Source organism: Branchiostoma lanceolatum, chromosome 4, assembly GCF_035083965.1.
Source record: "Branchiostoma lanceolatum isolate klBraLanc5 chromosome 4, klBraLanc5.hap2, whole genome shotgun sequence".
NCBI classification, from domain to species: Eukaryota; Metazoa; Chordata; class Leptocardii; order Amphioxiformes; family Branchiostomatidae; genus Branchiostoma; species Branchiostoma lanceolatum.
In genome coordinates this window covers 21,724,111-21,744,023 of record NC_089725.1, presented here as the reverse complement: position 1 = coordinate 21,744,023, position 19,913 = coordinate 21,724,111, and the positions used below count along the sequence as shown (strand labels likewise).

At 44.9% G+C, this 19,913-nt stretch overlaps 1 protein-coding gene across 4 annotated transcripts in view; it reads right to left on the bottom strand.

Moving 5' to 3' along the window:
• Positions 1-17,853, bottom strand: part of LOC136433338 (homeobox protein otx5-like) — a 34,803-nt gene extending 16,950 nt beyond the window's left edge. Inside the window, exons 1-2 of one of the 4 annotated variants that reach the window (XM_066425443.1) lie at positions 17,736-17,853; positions 742-812 (exon numbers count right to left, since the gene is read on the bottom strand). The gene's annotated coding sequence lies outside the window, so the exon portion shown is untranslated. Of the gene's footprint in view, positions 1-741; positions 813-965; positions 985-1,021; positions 1,120-9,987; positions 10,007-17,735 lie in introns of those variants that run through there. The other 3 variants (XM_066425447.1, XM_066425445.1, XM_066425446.1) reach the window with 3 other exon arrangements.
• Between the last annotated feature and the right edge of the window lie 2,060 nt (positions 17,854-19,913).

The following is a 19,913-nucleotide window of genomic DNA, read 5'->3' as shown; positions in this document are numbered from 1 at the left end:
ACCAACAACAGAACAGATTTCGGGCAATTATCACGTTCTTGTAAATTTATCGTGTTCATTAACATGAATGCTAGAAGGTGTGAACTATCGTTATTTTTCCACGCCTACTCAATTTGCGAACACTACACAGCCGATTTCCTGGGTGTTTCTGCGAGGCTTCGGCACGAGTGGACCGGGCACAATTTTCGACCTTGTCTTCTCGCGTGAACCACTTTCTCTCAACCATGAGAACTTCAAATATTATTTCTCTCGTTATTGTGTCCCGTGTATAATGGGCCGATCCCCGCTTCTCACAAACATGGTGGATGTTGTCATGAGAAGTCAGTACAATGATGTAGTCGCGCTGTCCGTGAGGGAGTGCGGATCTCGGGCACTAGTGTGGCAAAACGACATACATGTACAATCAGAGTCGATTCTGCCGACATGGCCCCACGTTTGCCTTCGTGTTTCAGGTCAACTATTCTGCAGTTGGATAAACAACAGTGGACAGAGATGACCAGTATGGGTCCAATATGGCAGGTTGGTCACGCCAACCATCGATATTAGCGACATTGAAGGATATTTAGAGTTTTCTGCCTGTGTCCTATATAGGAATGTAACCACAGTGTAAGTTGGGAAAAGATGTCCGGTGGTTCTCGACCCAGAACGCGCAATTTCGGCCTGTTTTGCCGAGTTTTCATCGTTTTCGGCAGGTTCACCTAAAAACCATCAATCAGGGAAAGACAGGAACAAGGCACCCACCTGCTAGGCGTGAATGAACGGTTCGTGGTCCTGTCAGCGGCAAGTGGACTTTCCTCGGCCGGCAGCGACTCCTGTACAGGGACATAATAGAAGAAATACTCGGTAAGTCACCGGGACTTGGACGGCAACGGACGGCGACACAACTACACATCGCTGTCCTGGACACCACAACACAGTTGAATGGATAATTGAAAGCCTAAGCCAAAGCTAAAACAAGGCTTAACCTTGTAAAAGACGAGCTTTACGTCTTGTAAATGCGAAAATGATTGTGATTGATCACCTTCACACGCTTAGGCTTGGACTGCACTGTGCCAACATAATAGCATTGTGGCTAAGCTCCTCACGCACCGCACCCCCGGACCAATCACCGCTCGCGCCTTTACAATTCTCTGACAGCCAACAAAACATTGTATCACTCCGCAATTTTAGGGGCCAGCTCAGAGAGGAGCTGCAAAAGTACATTCAGTAATTGGCTTACAGAATGGCAACGTGCAGATATCAGCTTGCGTCATTGTCATCAACCGTTCGGTCGTTTCTTGGAAATTATCACACACACAAAATCTGGTGGGCATTTGCGGGAGAACAGAAGTTACTAAAACTTCCAGGCCATCGAAAATGTCCTGTTTACCATTGTGTATGTTGTAGACGTGTCTTCTCTTGGGAAGAGCCAGGAATGTCCAACACTACGTGACTGTAGCGGAACATCACGCATCTTCTTTTATTTAGTTACTCAACATGTCAATTTTGTTGTGTAAGTTTTTCCAGTGTAGAAAATAGATTTGTGTTTCAAGTTTCTAGGGTAGGCAAGGGGACCAACTGTTATTCAGATGACCACCTTTCAACCGCGGAGAGGCAAGAATGGAAACCGAGCACAAGTTTCCACAAATCCCCCCTCGTCATAATTTCCATGAGAATAGACCTGGCCTGTTTGCACTTTTCACACAGCAAAATAACATAAAGGGGGCCTTCTCAATGGGGCCCAACCTTCTGTCAGTTTTTTCCAGGAGGAAGCGCTCTTCACTTCATCTATTTAAGGTCCAATTACAGAGATACCTCGATGTTTGGGGGATTTCGATGATACTTCTTACTTATCCTCTTGTAGCACAGTTGCTAATGCAATTAAGATACACCATAGAACTACTGCTGACGATTGGAGGATCAAGTCGGCTTACATGCACAGATATGGCTTCCCTGCACACAGCCAACATTCAGGGGCCGACCCAGGAAAAACCGAATTCCGGGGATAGTCTAGAGGCCAAGGGTGTCAGGGCGGTTTTTACTAACTGCACAGAAGCTCATCAAAAGAAGATTGGCAGTGTGTCTTCAAAAAGGGTTTGTTCGGGGCACGGCAGTGGAAAACCACCCTTGAATCGGTGATGGAGGCTTTTTGTCCCGCTGCCCGATGTGTAGCATAAATTGAACCCCCACCTAGCAGCAGGGAAGATGGGCGTCCTCACAGCTACTCCGAGCCTAAAGAGTGAAGTAGTATTTTTTTTCTTTTAACGAGAGGCCGTTGATAATTTTTCAAGTGGACAAATTGGGTCCGCTTATCGCCGGCAAACTCTCCCGGGCATAATGTGAATTATTTTCCACTAATTGGAATGTAATTAGTTGTTTTGGAAAACATTTTGGCAATCGGAGATTCCTATCGCGCCTACTGTGTGGGTTCTTATCGCCCGCCGCCTGCCATGCAGCACACGGCCCTCGCCGCCTACAACTGACTGACAGCTCGCGGGAACGAACAAAGTTCCCGACGTGCGATTCCGCGATAACCGCATATTCCAGTGACGTCATATTTGTGTGTTCTGTGTTGATATGCAGTGCATTTTGACTCCATTGTTCCCGTCTTATTGAAGCCATTCATGTCAGACTGAGCCCTTTCTTGCTTCGGCCAACGGGGTAGATAACAATGAGCCTAAATTCAAAGGGTTGAAACACTAGGCTGTCGAGATGCTGAAAGAAACTCTTAGTGCGGAATCCCTCGCGCTGACAAGCTTCGCCGTGAGATGTTACTCTTGCGTTTGGACGATTTATGTTTTCCCGTCAGCTAACCGGTACCATAGACGTTATCTTTGGAAGTATAATGCTGCTCGTCGGAACAGTAAAAGTTTACTGCTAATACAATATGAGACTAGTATGTTAATGTAACGATGGTTTTACAGTTGGTCAGAAGAGACATCACGCGAGCAACCAATTTCGTCTCCATAAGGGAGTGGTAGCAATAAAGTGAAATAGTACGTCATTATCGGAGTCTTCCCGCCCAGGGGATAGGCAACAAATCTTCATTACTACATCCCTTCTCAACTCAGTTTTATGACTTTTTTCCTGCATACTTGTATCTTTTTCACATCATTTTACATTCATTTTTCAGAAATGTAATAATACTGATGATTTGCAATTTATATACAAAGATACATAAAAGAACTCAAAAGATAGGAAACCCATAGACAAAATAATCAATATCAAACAGTAATCTTTACCATCTAATAATGACGAATCAGCAATTAGGTACCATCCTTTGTAGGTAAGATGTTGAAATATGTCTGCACATTTGTCAGTATCTTCATAGTCTAGTCTTTCCAAAAGTATCTCTATCGTCGTTGTGATCCTCGTGTGTATTTTCGTTATTTTTCACATTTCTGTGCTTTCGGTTCTGAAAGACGTTTATCTAGTTGAAATAGGACAAATCTTAGGAAGGTATTCAATGTCGAAAACTAGTAGAGTGTATTTCAGTTTCACTACTGATATTTGTAGCTCTTGTTTTAATGGCGTCATGAGGAAAGTGAGCTCCATGTATCCGCTTCTCGAGTCATGACAATTCTTTCTTCAGACGTAACCCGTATCATCACTTCTGACACCGAACATCTCAGCCCGGTGACCTGTTGTAGGGAATTTATTCTCTTCACGAACTCTTTTCTTGCCCCGGTTTCCCTCCATTTGATTCCTTTCAGCATCAGCGATCGATCGGAACGGGAGCTCGCGGCCCCCCGTCTTTGTGCGCGCACGTCCCAGCGCGGCGGGCCCGTACAGATCCCACCAACTCTAGCGGCTCGGCAAACAGTCGCTCCTGGGCCGACATGCTTCGCATCGACCGTCCACGGCCTCTGGTAAAGAAAATCTTTTCAGAAAGATGGTACACAAAAACTGTTCGTTTTCTGCTCGGCGGAGATATTTCGAGAGCAGACTAGGAGATGCCAGCCGTGATACAGTTGCGGTTGCACGCGGTGATTGTACATCACATTTTCAATTATCAATCAACTTTACACCCCTTGACAGTCATATTTCTTAGAGTGTACCATCAAATATCTATCACTGGCAGTAAAGATAACGGCATGGAATTCTTCAATTTTTGTCATATATACATGTACTGAGAGAACAGTCCAACAGAAATATTTCAGCAGGAAACTTCTAGCATGGCAGACATTCGCCCAGCCATTGTTTGTGCCCGGCGATACAGAACTAATGACTCCATTTATTAGTCCATTTCGATCAAATTATATGTCGCAAAGTGCAACAAAACTGTCTTGACTCATGTCTACGCGCCCAACTCCTAAGATGTCTGGTTCTCAGCACGTGCTTCGCTTTATTTCTGCGTGCTTTTACTTATGACCGTATGAATGTTCTATCCACACAATCCAGTGCTGCAACATTGTCCCAGGAATGAAAATAGAAAAAGGATCACAATAAGCACAGTGGTCCTCCACTGTATCAAAATGCAATTAGCGACTTCTGACGACTTACCCTGCAGGGTTATTGATATTGATATGTCGTAAATAGTCGGGGAGGAGAACCTTTACGACAGAGATTTCTCCTAATGAAAATCCTATTGTCTCACTTCACTGACGCGTGTGCTTATTTCTCATTATTCAGAGGCAAAATAGAACATAATGATCGGACCTCCCCAGCGCTGAACTTCTCCTCCTTGTCAATCAACATAAAAACAATGTGGATTAAGTTGATGAGTTTCACAGTGCCTGATATTTCTGTCGAATGTTTCGCGCTTTGCTCAGTGGGAATAATTTTGTTTGCGACTTTTGGGTGAGAAATCAGTCCTGTGTTCCTTCGAAGTTGGACATTTCCATATGACACATGCTGCGAACAAAAGCTTGGCATTTGGCGATGCCCCTATACTCCTGAGGGTCACCCTCCCGCCACTCGACACAAAACTCCACTAAAAAAAACCCAGCTCCCCCTCCCTCTGCCGCCGCCTTACGGTCTCCACTCTCCGGTGTTGATAATTAATAAACTGCCGTCAACAAGTGCCAACAATTAGCCGAGCACACCGTGTAGAGGTGATCGATTCGGCAGATAAGCTAGCAGAGTAGATGGGACAAAACAAAGCGCGAGGACAAGCCGTACTGTGTAGAGAAGCCTAACAAGGTTTACTCAGCGTCTATGCATAACCACTTCTGGACTTCTTGAGCGTCTCCTGCCCCTCCATACCGAGCTGTATAGACAATAAGTCCGTAGAGACTAGTAGTGGGGACAAGTCACGGGTTGTTCTATTTCAGCATTATAAACTTGTTTGGTTTGCCCGAGTCCCGATCTTACGAGGCTAGGTGTGTAATGTGGTTTCGCTGAAATCTTGAGATTTTCAGTTGTTTCTCTCTGCCTCTGAATAAGACACACAGCGATTATGAAGAGAGACAGAACACCCACGTAAACATGGGGACCGGCGAGACATCGAGACGGGGTGCAGCTCTCGGCCGCGGAGGTTTTCGGCGCGACTGGCCGTTGCCGGGGAAGACGCATGCCAGTCGAGGACCCGCTTGGCTGGCGGAATCAATTACTTGAATGCCCGCTACCTGCCTAATAATTTGGCGATGGGGAATTCTGATATGGCGTTTTATTCAATACCGTCTCTATCGAGGTGCTCACCTCGTTTGCGCCTGGGGGGTGATAAAGCGGGCTGCATTAGCGGCAATGGGTGCTGACGGCGCGGATGAAGCCTATCTGTTTCCCGCAGTCCGCTCGGCTCACCGCGCGCTTATTTCACGGTCCGCCCGAGCTAACCGGCCCTGAACACCGCCAAGATTAATGACACCGGGCCCGCACGCGCCTCGGGCACAGCCGGGTCAATAAAATTAAAAGAAGTTTATAAAGTCAGCCTCTTGCGTTTGTCAAAACAGTCAAATAAACGGGCACCTTTAATGAAGATAAATGGGAATTTTATGCAATGTGTCTACCCGAATGTAAAGTTCTTCTAATCGGATAGGCGCTGTTTAAACACGGGACAAAGGAGACGGGCAGAGCTAGCGGCATTGCCTGTGGCATTGCTAACGACTGTATGCACATATTCCGAAAACAATGTCAGATCAAGTCTTGGCTTTAATATGCAGAGAATCTGGGCTACAAAAGAGAGGATTGTCGTTCACGGTGGGATGGACACTTGTACTTGCGGCTAAAAACGTTCTGTACGACTTCTGTGACGGCCGAATTTGGCATTTCCACATTTCAACAGGACCTTGCCGCCACAGCTGCTCAGGGGCAGTACTAAAAGTTCGTTTCTCTGACGGATTGTTGGACTTGGTCTGGATCAGTGCGTCATCTCGGTGCGTCCCGGGCAGTGTTTCGGACATCAGCCGAGCGCATCTCCCGTCGGCGTGGTCAGTGCGCCAGCGGGGATCCCGTCCGTCCGCAGAAATCAAAACACTTCGACTTGTCTAAATCCTGGGGATTACCTGGACCGGCTTTCTCGCCATGTCATGGCACCGGGCGGAGATCATCGCGCACAAACCACACACTCGCTACGGACCTGCACAGGACCGTTCTGCCCGCGAACACGAATGAGGAGCGGCATCACCCGAGCCAGGTCTCATCTGCGAGGAGACGGGGATTTGTACAGGGTACACCGCGGACGCGCCAACTTTGAAATATCCGATATGGAGTTTTACTCCTCCAAGCACCCCGCAAAACAACACATTTCCAGCCTGCTCTAGCTGGACACAGATAAACAAGCATACTATATGTCTGCTTCCTGGCCACTTGTTATCTGGCGTCCGTGCCATATGAAGCAGCGAAATGGTGGGAACACATATATCCAGATAATAACCACGCATATATGGCCTAACGTTCGGCTGTGAGGCATCGATGCGCGGTGTCTATTCTAGAGCAGAATTAGCGCGGGTACCATCCTCCGTAGCAACCGCTGGCTCAATTGTTAATCACAAGCGAAAAGATTTAGCCAGCGGTTACTACGGAGGATGGTACCCAGGCTAGAGCAGAATGCCCGTGAGCGATGCATATTGTTTACAACAACACGTAAGACACATTGGTGTATCATCCACGAAAGGGTTTTGCACGGCCACGGATATCATAGCGTTGGAATATGGACATTTACAGCCAAGTAAAGGAACGTCTATTGCATCACGGTCGCTGGAAGATAGCTCGTTAAAGCGAGTTCACCGTCTATGTTAACCTTGCATTAAGATATGGCTGAGGCCAAACATTTTTGTAACGGAAACTTTTTCAAACAGTCATTCTGGTATTTGAAATTAACATGTCTAAAGAAGTCCAAGTAAGCAACAAAATGATGTGCAAGAAGTGAAAGACGTCGACGGCAATGTCCATACAAAAATTTGAAACACAGTAGTCAAGTCTTTTCAGATGAAAAGGGGCAATATGGTAACGAATTCCAAAACGCAGTTACGTTCAATACAGCGCAGCTTGAAGTCGAAGAATGCACTCAAAGCGCCGCCACGCGAAGCGTGCATCCGGCACAACACACTTGTGATAAAGTTATGAAAATGTCAGTGAAATATAAAATGGAAAGTAATAAGACAATTTCTCGTTTTGCTGTAGATTTCTTTAATTTGATGAGAGATTCATCTTTGGACTACCGACCACGAGTACGCACTAACTCACATCCGACGGCTGTCAGTCGGTGCGAGGATCTGTCTATCAACAGACTGATGAATCTATTTTTGCACGAGGTTTGAGGACTCGCCACTGAAATAAAATATGTACATGCAGCTTTAGCACTTAACCATTGATTGACACGTACACGTATATACGTACCGTTATAATGTCAGCAGCAAGGTGTTTCTATTGTATAGGTCTTCTTCACAATATTTTGAATGTAAATAGAGATTCACCAAACGATTTCCGAGAACGGATATTTAACGAGTGCAATCAAACATGACTAGATCTAGGTGGGGACGGCAGGAAGAGACCACAGATTGCACAGGTGGGGGGCTACAAAGGGTTCCAACCACCGAGTCGACAGGAATGTACCAGCAAATACAAGGAACTTTGTGTCTATATCTAAGTCTAGAGGACGATCTCCAGGCCTGAAGTCTCCGAACAAATATCAAATTTGACAGCCGTACTGTCCTCTACAATACCGTGCGAAATCGGTATCTGAGCGATTCAATTTCAATGGGCACTCGCATCGGACAGGAATAGCGTAAGGATTTATGAGTGTAAAGAGGAAAAGAGTCATAGCTACAATGAAAGATACTGACTTCAGACTTAGTAATTATAACACTAATAATATAACGCTCATAAGCAAAACAACACTCACTGCGCCATTCCACTGGCGAAACATGCGGTAGAAAATGTACACTAAATGTTGTAAGAAGAGAATCTCCATGACCCTTTAAAACGCTAGGACGCAAAAATAATACATCCAGTGCACTAGTGTTCACAGGTAAGTTAACTGTACACACGCGTGTCTTTTGATTTCAAAGACCGAGCATCATGACTCTCCATCAGCATTCTAACGCCATGACTGTGCTATCACGGCACAGGTGACAATGTAGGAGATTGATTCGTTCTTGCTGACTTCCTCCGTTGTGCACTCAAAGCAAAGGACTTCTTATCCACGGACTAATAGACGGCTGGGAGTCGGCGTATGGAAAGTGGCTATGATGATGGTGATGTTTTGTCCTCCCAAATGGCTGTAAGTAATATGCCAGATATATTGAAATATGCCTTCAATATATTATTTAACTGGATATCCCTATCTTTATTATGTGTATTTCTGACAACATCTATCCGCCAAACATGCCCACTTAAAAACCGCAAAGTTGGCAACCACAAACAATTCGATATTAACGAAGTCTGTGCGTTCAAAAGAAAAAATTAAAACAATTTTTGAGACAGAGCGTATAAAAGAGAAAGTCATGGACACTTTTCTTGTGATATGTACTAGTACGTGCCAGACTTTCCCCGCTGTAGTCAGTGCAGATGTTGTGTCGTTCCGTAGCGAGCGGGGCTTAGTGCAGGATGTCGTCAGCACAACAAGGCGACGTTTTCGCCGCGAGGAGATTACGGTAAACGTTACGGGGGAGGAGAAATCGGATTCCTGAGCTCCCTGTCACTAATCAGACAAATTTGTCGCGCAGGTTGTCAAATGGATCACTTGACGCTTAAGTATCATGGAGGGATAATTCGATCATCTCTAACAACAGTGGTTATCTGGCGCGAAAAAACAAAAATAACAAATTCGTGGTGACCTTAGAAGCATTTCACGTGCCAGGCGCGCACGGCGGAGCTGCTCCATTTAGTCTGTAGGTAAATCGGATCTTGAAGAACGAATTTGTTAACTGTTTACGAGGGATAGCCTTGCTGAGTTGTTTGGAGGAAATGAAAAACCTATCATAAAACAATTCAAATAGTCCACACAGGAGCGTTTAGTACCTAACGACGTTCAAAATCACCCCGGCAGATCGGAGGTTTCGATATTGTCCAAAAATATTGGGTTCAATTTTCTTTTTTTTTCTTTGAAAGTCGAATATCGAAAGCTTATCTTTTTTTTTAGAATTTCTTTACAAAATTCATCCCTTCAAGTTTGAGGATGAAGAGTGTATTGGATGAGGCCTACAGTTACGTACCTGGGACAGACCAGCTCAGCTGTCAGTGGTTCATCAGTACACCGTCACCTCTCAACACCTGTACGGACTGACGTATGAGCGAGGATCAACCCAGTACGTGCCGTGTATGCAAAACAAAAGTACCTGGTCGTCTGCTTGATTTGATTATGGGAGTAGAACTGACACCTTTTGTCAGCCACTCACGTCAAGGAGAGTACACACCGGGCTTGTGGACAGAGCAGACATTCGGTACACCTTTCTCTCTGCCACTACCCTGCCATTCATTGGCATCTAGCGAAGTAGACGCTTAATCGGCGTTAAATTGGTCCCCATATTAACTTACAAATGGAAAACAAATGTCACGGAGAGGGCCTGTGTGCCCTGAATGCACCTAAGCTCATGCGGGCTTTCAACTTTGCCGACTTGTACTTACCGAAGGTATGCGGTTGAAATTGAATACGCCTGTAAGTTTCCAGACCACTGTTCGTTAAGATCACAAGCAGGGCATTCCTCGGCAACAAGCCTGTCCAATACAGGAGCGAGTATTCTCCGCCGCTAAGTGCCAGGATTACACGTGTAAGGAGACGCAATGGGGACGGCGTTAGTCCGTGTTTACCGAGCAACCGCGCGGCTCCATTGGTTTGAATTCTCCCCGCGAAAAAAAGGACCACACGAATCATTGAACGTTATTTCGACTTTTTTTGTCCGCGGGTAATCCGTGTGTTGTGGTAACCGGATTCCGTTTCCACAGCAACACGTGAGAAAGCGGCAAAGTTAGGCCGGTAAGTCGTAAGCGCTTGTACATACAAGAGGTGGGACTTTTTAATTAGCGCCGCGAAGCCTGTCATCCGACCTGTCGGCATTTTGCGAAGAACAAACAAACTGTGCATGGACGTTAGTAAAGCTGTCTTGTGAGAAAAGATGCACTGTACGTGCATTTGTTCTGAAAGACCAAACACAACAAACTAAGAGGGGACGTCAGTTATGACGAAGGCCCGTGTTTTTGTAGGCACAGGGCGTAACGGTAACAGGTTGGTGGTATTCCCTACAAAAACTGACTGGCCGAAGATGGAAACGACATGATGAAAAGAGCCTTTGACATCCGTCAGTTCTGCGAAACCCTCTCTCGCGCGCCCGGCCACGTTTTCTTAGAAAGGGAGAGGTTGAAATCATATATGGTGACAGAGTGGAGAGACGATGGCTCGCTATATAAAGCGCATACCAGACATACATGTATAACAACTCGTCACGTATGTAGCATATAAAACGCCAGCATAGAAAGACAGGTCTGCACATAACACCTTTTAAAGTCACCTAGGATCACTCCAGCCACCTGCTCCCTACCATTACATCCTCTCCACACGCAAGCCAACATGGGCCCATGAATATCCACTTCTTATGTAGGCTTGAAATGCAACAAACTCAAAATACAGCAGATTAGATGCTGACAAATCCGCTAAGGCAACTCCCAAACATATTCATCCAGCTCTTCCCAGGCAGAACTCGTAGGTTGGCACAGCTCACATGCGGGCGGCTAGAGTTTATCTCTTCTAAATACAGGACTTTCCGTCTTTGGGACATTTTGGGCCAGACTTCTGGAGAAGAAGCCAAGGCGGCGAAATGGTGGTCTACATAGGTGCCCATGTTGACTTTGATTCACATGTTCTTCTCGTGTCTTTCGAGTTTAAAACTGTGCTTCAAAGAGTACAACTATGTCCGTCCGACTTTCTGTGCCTTATGGAGAAAGGATGATCGCCTAAACAAGTCTGGTACATCGTCAACATGTCTCCCGACGTGAAAACGGACTTCTGATGTGTCTTGTCTACGGTCGGACCAACCAGAAAAGACTAGGGATGGAGAAAACCGCGCTACGTTTTCTGACTACACCTGCCCATGATACTACTCTGGTTTCACTTTTTCGACGTGGAAAAGTTTTGGTTCTTTCGGACTAACTGGAATTAACAGAGGACAACAAAGTGGCGACGGTGAGTGATTCGTCTAGTTTATCCAGGTACAGAAACTGTCCTGTAGTCACAATAGATTTGTGGCGTGTGGTAGGTACAGGGAAGCGCTTTCCCTTTGCTTCTGATGTACATGTTACTTTCACCAGGTACCGATGGGTATGCTTGCTATAGTGTATCTACCAATGGCGGTGTGCATTTCAAGTTACACCTGTGTGTTTGATGTTACATACGGACATCAGCGAAATGGATGTCGAAAAAAACTTGTAGAAACATGCATAGTCATGTTTATGATAGATGGAAGTCACGGGACTTCATTCTCAGGACCTCGTCAATGTGAATAACTTTCAATCGGGTGGTTAAAAGGAGTTCTTTACAGCACGAAAAAAGCTTTTCCCCGGTCCAATTTGCTATGGTTACCAAACTGTGACAATCAGGCAGGTTGGCAGGAAACATACTGTACACCAGCGCCGCGTCAAACATCCATAACCCACGGCACGGCGCCTCCGGGACATGCAAATGAAGACCAAAGCTGTCTAGTCGGCACGCCCCGATAGTCGCTTCGTGTCCGGGGCCCGCCCTGGAAAAGATCCCTTCTCCCGAAGGATCGGTAAATACGAGCCCTGGAACGCTGAAAGCACCAATATGAAGGGATTACGCCACAGAAAATTCGGTCGTGTCAGCTGTGGCTTTCAAGGTGCTTTTAACGCTCCCCTCTTTTGCACTGCACGAACGCTTGAGAAAATCTAGTGAAGATGTTATTAGAAATAACTCACCATTCAATCAATATATATGATATATGTGCGAGATTCCGAACGCAGGAATGAGGCCTATACTTTTATAAACTTGCAGGACTTTTTCTAATTATCACTTTTTTTATGTCACAATTCCTTTGAAATGTTTTCTTACTTCATATAGCAGCAATTTCATCCATCATAGAATGATCTGAGTGGCAAGCCAAACTGGAGGAAATCTTGAACTACTGCCAGGCAAATACTTCGTTTTCTTAGACCTGTTGATAAACATACTGACCAATGACATCTTACTTTATTGGTACTTTTAACTAATTCTGTAGGCTTGAGAGAAGACACATGATGCACCTGCAAAAAACAACATGCAATTTAAAGACAGTAGGCAGAAAAGTCTGTTAGTCATGTGATGAAAAGAACTTGTATATTCTGTGACGATGTTGATCACTTTCACAGCCTCTGTTACAACAAGGGCGTCGACAGGTCGAAATATAGCGAAGATCCTCAGTCGTAATCAAGTTGCTGTGCAAGCCGGAGTGTTTGGTAGTCATGCTAGCCTCTACCAGGCTCCGCGGATCGCATGATAAATAGTAGAAATTAGCCACTATAATAGAGTGGATAGGGTTCATCCTCGAACCGCAGACCGCCTATTGGACTACCCTAGCATACTATATATCTACTCGATCATTGGCCAATTTCTACTATTTTTCCACCGATCTTCTTACCCATATCTTCGTGATTGAGCTGACAGTACACCATATACTATCACGTATAGTGTGCAGCAAACGTTACACAGTATGTCTTTGTGACCAACCAAAGATCCGTTTCTCAAGTTTGAGACTTTTGTGCTGCCATGTCTCCCTGACGGTTCAGTAATGTGCAGCTAGGCCCCGTCGAAGGCCATCCTGGGACTTTATAAGCTCTCCTTGAGTGATCTGGCCTTGCCTAAGGAACAGTTGAATCAGCGGGAGTAGGATGATTTATTACACCTGATGTCGTACATGCTGTTGGTGACATACAAGCAGATTGTAAGTCTTTAGGCACATTTTTCCTGGCGTTAAAAGCCCAGCATATGGCTGACGGACCGTGTATATAAATCAGCCTGTCAAACCGTCCGACGGTGCCAGTGGTCATGACCGCGCGCTGCCACCCTGTATTTACCTCATTTCCCCCGTGTAGACCCTGGGATTACGGTGTCAGATGGAAGTGCAAGCCAAATAAATTCAGGAACGCCGGTCTATTGAACTCGGTTGTTCACTTGCTTGTCGGCTGCCTTCGCCACTTGTCGGGCACAATTATTGTCAGCCGGGCGGGAGACAGGTCGGTAATTGTCGGCTCGCAATGTCAATGTCGGAACAGGTGTGCCAAATTTGAGCAAGGGGAACATGAAGATAGTGCCGACCATTCTGCGCCCATGGATGGCTTTGTTGGTCGCTGTACACGGAACAAGACAACCTAATAACGCAGGTGTCGCCACCTTCATTAAACTGATGGGAAAGCACGTCCCAGGGGAGGGGCGGGCGTGGACGTGAATTTGCTTTTTTCACTATCTTTGTGGTGGTGTTTGCCTTCAGGTCGGGCAGATTTCGGCACACGTGTGTTAGTTTTGGCGTGACTACATCTATAAGTGGAAAGTATAACAGAGAAAGTCACAGACGATGTTGTCAAAACAGAGGAAAGGGTTTTGGTGACAAAACATCAACACAAGCCCTCGGATATGATTGTGATGGCCTGCAGAGAGACACTACAACAAGGCCAATCAGAACATCCTTTCTGTCGCGACTCGTTCTTCTCGCCACTACTTGTGTTCGAGGAGAAGATTACACAACTTTTATTTACGGATATAGTTATAGCGTTGTCAAGATCAGACTCCGTCCGTGTTCCTGTGTACTTCAGATGACAGGTTCTATTCAGGAGTGTCATGACAAACGTGTCGAACGCTTGTCACTTCGTCTAAAGTTTATTACACAGCTGGCGCGACACTGTGAGCGGGGAGGCGTGGGTCGTCCTTGCATGTCCAACCTCACAGAACAAGGACACGAACTGCATACTGTCGTCAGGCTGATATCTACATTCACTGGCAAATGGAGATGTAGTAGCCGATAGACAAGTCCGGTGCTTGTGGCCTCACGTTGTTAGACATGGCAGAGTTTTGTACATATAAATATATATCAAAATGTTACAATGGCGGTGCTAGCGTTAAATAAAATGCATAAGTCATTTAGAGACCAAGACTAGTGCGGCCAGGTCTCGGGCCCACCAGGTGCCCAGTAGCCAGAACACCTCATTGTATTTGCCCGCCTTTTATCTGATCTAGTTGTTCAGTGGCTACGTATGAAGTAAACCGGCTGATAGTACATTTTCTATCTGTTTGATGAGGGATTATTCCGTCAGAAGAACAGAAAGGCGAACAAGTCGGTTGTATTTGGCAAGTTGCTACTGTCCGGCATATGGATAAGAGAAGCTTTTAAAAAATTCTTGGCAAGTTTCTAATCTCAGTGGAGTCGGCAATGGACACACATCATGTATGATCCCTAATGACAGGTCAGAAAACTGGGTCATTTCTGGACTCTTTTATGTGAGCACGTAGCGATGTCCAAATATCTACACCTGCAGCGACAAATTGACCGAGGCGGTGCCGAAACCCCGTGAATATTGTGTTGTAGTCCAGAAAGATGACAAAGCATAAGAAAGGGGAAAAAACTACGTTAGAACTTTTTTCAACATTTTCAACATGTTCTATTCAGGCAACTAAACAAAATGCACACCTAAGCTTAACCTCAATCTTTCAGGCAGTATTATTTGTACGTTTGACAGAGGTAAGTATGCTTTTCGTGACAAGCTGCCACAGCCCTACATGTACACACACGCTGGTAGCTAGCACACGCCACAACACCGCATACACTGCACAATAGCCAGAAATGTTTCTCTGTAAGCCTGGGCAAACGCGCCATTTGTCCTTTATTGATTGCGTGCATTCACAATCTAATATGGGAATGCTCGATTCAAATATTAGAATCCTTAAATGTCAATAGCAGCCTTGCGAAACAAAGCGAGACTTGAGAGAAACAGACAGAAAACCTGTGTGCGTAATTCACCGGGCCAATATTTACAGATGTCTCTCCAGTAAGAAAAAAGGTCGAAACACCTGAGTGGGATCTCAAGGCGAGAAGGCGAAATACTTTAAGTACATAACCTTAAGTAGACGTACCATTGAATGTCTTAAGCGCAAAAAGACGGTTCGTGCGTAAGATACGACAATAGCAGGTGTAGGATCGCTTGTATCCTGCGTTCATTAGCACATGGAGCAAAGGCGTCGCTATAAAAGGAAGACGTTGGTGTGTACTTGGCTGAATGTAGGGTAAAGAGATGTGCTTCGGTCGAACAGGACTGAATTAGGCGACGCCTGTTTCTTGTGAAAGTTATTGACAGCTGACCTCGTTTCGTCGTCTGATGGTTCTTCCCTGTTCTATATCAGAGAAGGGACGGTACTACTGAGAACAGGGACACAGGCAAAGACCGGGTAGGCGGATGTAATGCACCTGTTATCCAGGGGCTGTGCAATAAAACAGTGGTTTGGAATTTACACTATACAGACATGTCTCGATATGTGTCCTAAAGAACTTTCCCAACTCTTCCTTCCGGAAATAAAAACATATTTTACAACAAAAGACTACAACGTGTCTTATGTCTACCACGAGTAGTCACCGGTCTTGAATATGATAAGTTAAAATTTGTGATGTAATTTCTTGACTACCGATATTTTGAGACAGAACATGATTTTCCCTGTCACTTCAAACCAGAGGATACACTTATTCGTTCTCAGAGTAAGAAGTGAATATTATACCAGAACAGAAATGTTTTTTATCTCTTAAAATGAGACCTTTCTTGTACCGAGATAAAACTGGCCTCTGTCGGTGGCCAGCAGACAAAAATGTACAACCTATCTTCATTTCCCCATTTCATTTTCTTTCCTATTTGGTCAATATAGACCCGTTTTAGACTGTTTTAGATATCATGTGGATCTTCTCCAATACTCCATGTTTACGGACAAACAAGTGGTACGCGTGAAAAGTAATCACATTCCGCGTTATTAGGACTGATCTCTGCTCAGGTGCTGCATAGCCAGACAACAGCGACTGTTAAACCTTTATCAGTCTGCAAAAGTCTGGCAAAGAGTCAGCAGCGAATAATAATACGTAGGAAATAAGAAGCACTGAGTATTCGCGAAAAACGTTTATGCGACAAAAGACGTACCTTTGCTGTAGGTATTGTTGGACTTTCTCTGTAGATCTAAAGTTTCTCCAAAATCGCTTTGATACGCTCAAATCTCAAAAACGCTTTTTTGGAAACAGCCTGTTGCCCAGGTCTCGGTTCAAAGGATCATGGCTTTCCCGCTTTATCAGAGCCAGCCCAAACTTCTCTCTGTTACGACGACTTAAACTCTTAAGAAGCGCAGGTAAACAGTCCTGGTGCAGCGCAGTGTTTCCCACGCATCAGGTGTGACACATACACCTGTTTACGGGGAGAAGATAAGCTCGTAATTCTGTCATGGGTTTCGAATCTCAGACTCACATATTTCAAACCCAGGGCAGAAAATTAGCGAACTGATGTAACAAAAAGAAAGAGCCATCATTTCGGCCAGATTGAATTTATTCGGCTGATGATAATGCACCCACCATAGATTAGGAATAAAAAGTAAGTGCAGACCATTCTGAGACACTAAAGAATATCTTCTTAATGTTGGCGAGTTCCTTTTCAACACAGGACACTGTCTTATGTACATCACAGGGGACGTGAGGATGTACTACTGGGGTATACGTATCTTATATACCTGTAACAAATGACAGGGGTACTGACTAATATTGCCTGATCTTTGTCTCCGGACCGAGATTTGCACATTGCATTCAGACAACAACCTCTTTCCTTTTTCAAGCAAAATGAAACCATCACCAACTATGCATTGAGTGAGTGCACGATTTTTTTTCGAGGTTAGGCCTGACTGCAATATTATATACTAACACACATATATATGTATATAACAGATCTGGTGCTCTGTGTCCTTGCAAATGATAACGGTCCATCTGTGTAAATCAGTTTAGACATCACACCTCCGGATCGTTAACATAACAAGAGGAAACAATGTCGTAAAGGCAGGTATCCATCGCCAGGTGTGCGGCTGCCCGTGAGTACCTCCGTAAGTGCACATGTAATGTGTTACCTCTCTCAATTGATCGTTCGTAAACAGCTTAGGGATCGCAGGACGTTCAAAATACGTTAGGGACGAACGATTTGAGTAATACACACTAGTCTGGAAACTATGTCGGATTTATCTAAATCCCGGATACCGTATTCATCACAGTTGTCACGAGATTTCTCCAATGATCCGGTAAAGTCCTTAAACAGTACTAATTTGCTGACAGCGTACACAGTGTTTCACAATCACGTATAAAAACTGCTAATACACCTACTTGTCGAGGAGGATGGCTGTGTGGAGTGGGGAGGTGTTCGCTGGAGGTGCGTCAGTGTCGTCTGTTCCCGCTGGCGGAATGAAAGCACAGAGGTGCGAACGCACACTATTGGTGTAAAATTACCTCCACTCGCACACGGAGAGCAATTAATATTCATCCGCCGCTGGGCCGGGCGAATGGTCGGCTACGACGAGACCTGCAGCCTGACCTGCATCGGTTGCTATGGCGACGAAGCCGACACCCTTCTTCAGTACTGCTCGCTTCTGGACGAAACAAAGTTATCAGATTGTCTTATCAATGCTGGTTATCTGGGTACGATACGAGTGAGGCAACTATATATCAATGGGGATGAACAGTGCTATACTGTTACTCATGTTCACACACACACACACACACACAACACACACACAGAGACACACACACACACAGAGACGCAGGCACAGACAGACAGACACATACGCGTGCACACACACACGCGTGCACACAGACACAGACATACATACACATACACATACACATACACACACACACACGCACGAACGCACACAGACAGACAGACACACACACACACACGTACACAGACACACACACACACGCACACACACATACATACACACACACACACACACACACACACACACACACACATGTCCTTAACAGGTGGTTGAACCAACTTTTCAGGAATAAAAGTATAGGCATTATCTCTTAACCTCATACTTCGTCCGATATAGCCACTTCTGCTAATATTACTCCACATTTTTGATTGCGACCCTGGGATTAATGGATCGTCATTACGTATGCAGTATTTAGTCCTTGATGCTCTCTGATTTCATAGGTGATGTTATTGGGTAAACACCAGTGAGTGGACACATCGTGAATCAAGCACAGGTGCATTACAAGAACAATGCCATAACGTGTTACCTTCTACATTACAACTTATACAACTGTACTAAGTTAGCGTTCTCAAAAAGAATGAGCTTTGAACTTTTTCTTTAAGATGTGAGAAAATCACGTTGAAGTCTACATCTGTTCTATGAATAGCTTTATTGTTAGATTATCCACAGATATGAGTCCTGTTGACTTGATGAGATGCCGCTGAGCTGTTATCTCTGAGGGATAACCACAAGATACACGTTACACCATTGCTCGAACTCATGTCCTGTAGTACTCATGTATCAGGTACCCTGTGGCACAAGTTTGTGTTTGTGAAGAGTAGCTAATGTTAAATTTGTACAGAACCGATAATGAAGACGATTATTAAGAAAGGAAGGGGAGGTCAACATAAATCAGGTCGATCGCTCTTTGTGACTACATCATACATGTATGTGAACGGTGCCTCCACAGAGATGTCCTGTGTTAGATATCGAGCTCTGACATGAGATATTATGTTTAGATTGGACCATTTATCATCCAGGTAGGCACCAGGTGAGGCTGTCAGGCTCTCCTGCCAACTTTTGTTGTGTCAAGCGTCAGCGGTACGCTCTCGACATCACGTAGTTCCCAGTCTGAATTACATCCGGGTGACAGCCGGGGTAAGGTGGAACAATGAACGGCACAGATTTTTTTTCCATAGCGAACAGAGTCTGACAGAACGTGTAGGAATAGTGTGCCAATTCGATTGTACAATTTCATGACAAATTTGATATCACAATTCAAGTTTGTGTTAGTAAGACATTGTAACTGAGATCGTGCTGTATGGGGTGTAAGATAGGGGCAGCATCTCTTACGAATGGACAGTCGTGCTTAATAGACTAGACCCCGGTAGACTAGATTTGTAAAGTAGTCCAACCTGAGATGAAATGTGTTGAAAATCAAAGCCGTTTTTTGTTTCGTATAAATTTGAATCAGGCAATCAACATACTTCAAACTGTTAATGTATTTTGAGGCAATTAAGTTACTTGTGATAATCCTACTTGTGACTTGACTTTCCTACGAAGAACTGAATAACTTTGAGCATGAACAGTATGATGTAGAAAAGCAAAAGTTAAAACCATTAGAAAGGCCCCTCGTAAATGAATGGAATTCTCCCTTTTCATAATACTTGTACCCCCCAAGCAGAGGAGTGAGTCCGGCTGGTTTTTTACTTTTTTTAATGTGTTTTTGTCGGCCGGGTGTTTTATTTTGTGCCGTTTTCTTTATGCCGCCAACCCACACATAAAGAAAACGTCACAAAATAGA